At 44.2% G+C, this 2,039-nt stretch overlaps 1 long non-coding RNA gene across 1 annotated transcript; it reads left to right on the plus strand.

Annotated features, from left to right (window-relative positions):
• Positions 1–1,100: 1,100 nt before the first annotated feature.
• On the plus strand, positions 1,101–1,552 carry LOC143617021 (uncharacterized). The gene is made up of 3 exons (XR_013150763.1): positions 1,101–1,176; positions 1,244–1,305; positions 1,526–1,552. It is a non-coding gene; the product is annotated as an uncharacterized LOC143617021 (long non-coding RNA).
• Positions 1,553–2,039: the final 487 nt, after the last annotated feature.

Raw genomic sequence — 2,039 nt, forward strand, 5'->3', positions numbered from 1 at the left:
ACCCAACCAGTGATTGCCACGTCACGCGGGAAATTCGAGAAAGAGAAAAAGTTGTACAGTCGGGTACAGTAACAGCCGTCAAAAACGTTCCATCATCTGTTCACGCGCCCGCGAGTGGTCAACTTGTCCTTTTTCATGATTATCCATACCAACAGAAGATATTTTCTACCTAAATTCCGAACAACAAAATCCCCAACACACATTAAGTCCAGAATTTCACCCACATAAAGACTTCACACGGAAGAAACACTGGACTGGGGGGACTTGTAGAGGTAAGGTACCAAAAAGACCCAAACACCCTTAAGTACCACCCGCGGGTCACAGAGAATCCTCTTATAAGCCACCGGCGGGACACATGGATCACCCGCATATCACGAGTGAGGAGGAACGTCCTCATAGCACCCGCGTAAGCATCCTGACATCCTCAAAAGTCATCCGCAGGGCAGGACATCTGTCCGCCTAAACAATAGGAAAATAGTACCCGCGGGACAGCTGTCACCACTCAAGTACCCTATAGAAGGAGGTTCATGATTCTTACTTGGGGAATACGTGACATACTAACCAATGAACAAAGGACACCTGGCCAGGTTGTTATAACCATGCACATGGCCAGGGCGCGATCCATCCTATCAGCTGGTGACACGTGTCCAGGTTGTTATACTCATGCACATGAGACGTATAGCCCAACCTATCACCAGAGGACACGTGTCCTTGCGGTTACCAAAGATCTTCTAGAAGAGGACAGCTGCCCCAACCATCTTCCATCATCCTTCGGCTATAAATACCTTGTCAAACGGTATGAGGTATTCATTCACTCACCTATATTCTGACTACACTTAGTCTTTATACTTCAGTACTTTCTCCATTACGAACGTTACTGATTCTCACGCCGAAGGATGGTTACAGGAAGACCCCCCCCTCTTGTCCTTCCTGTAACGAGACTTACAGTGTCTGTTTTGCAGGTTCCGGTCACAGGACTTCTGGAAGTCTTGCTCATATCGTGTTGGTAGTTACCGTACTATAACCTGTGGACTCATTGGATCCAAAACCCATACCCAGGGAACGGATCCGTGTTTCTTCAGATGGAAAGACATCAATAGTTGAAGCCCTATCAAATCTCTTATTAGATTGAAGCCCACATCAATTGAAGCCACATCGGTTCTCATTCTCTACTCGGTTATGAACCAATCCCATCTGTTATCATACTCCAGCTATTCTAATTTTAATCTTGAAATTCGAACAGGGCATGGCAATTTCTGTATATAAAAGATGGACTTGTTCGTGCCTCTACTTAACACACTCAAGGTTAGTATACAACCTTGATTTTTGACTCAATTGATTGGTTTTCGGTGAGAAATGATTTGCGAGCTATTATATGCATTTTATTCACATCAGATGGTCAATATACAACCATTTAATCTAGCTTTTAATTCTTTATTTCCGGTAGGGTTGTAGTGTCTTGCTCTTCGTATTCAATCATAGTATAGAACAAAAATAAATATTGAATCATTGATTTAATTATTAGGTTTGCTTGTCGAAAGGGCTCGGTGCACCATTGGAAATGTGATTGTTGGGACAGAATGCTTCATTGCAAGAGTATGTTTCAGTTATGTTGACACAATTGACATACCTAGGGGCGTTAAACTGTAAAAAAACCTAACCAAAGCTCTATTTACCCTACAAACTGTTTGTGTGCTAGGCTTGGAGGTTCATTTGAACCTGTGTGAAGCGACGTGGTGTGGGAAAATCGTACTCGATCGAAGTGTAACATCACGAAAATATCGGTTCAAAAGTATCAAAGTTCAAAAGTCCAAGGATCAAAAATGAAAAATTCTGAATTCACGGCCGATCGCGATACGCGACATACTCGGACACAACGCCATCGCGTATCGCGATGGCGATGTCTGACAACCCGACACGTGCCATGCCACGTTTCAACACATGGCACTCCAACTGACACGTGTCACAACGTGGCATAAAGCTCGCCACGTGTCACCACGTCTGCCACGTGGCAAACCTACCTGTGACTCATCATGCAT

The sequence above is a fragment of the Bidens hawaiensis genome, unplaced genomic scaffold, assembly GCF_021521415.1.
Source record: "Bidens hawaiensis isolate Kalapana, Puna unplaced genomic scaffold, B.hawaiensis_p1.1 tig00051372_1, whole genome shotgun sequence".
Taxonomy (NCBI): Eukaryota; Viridiplantae; Streptophyta; class Magnoliopsida; order Asterales; family Asteraceae; genus Bidens; species Bidens hawaiensis.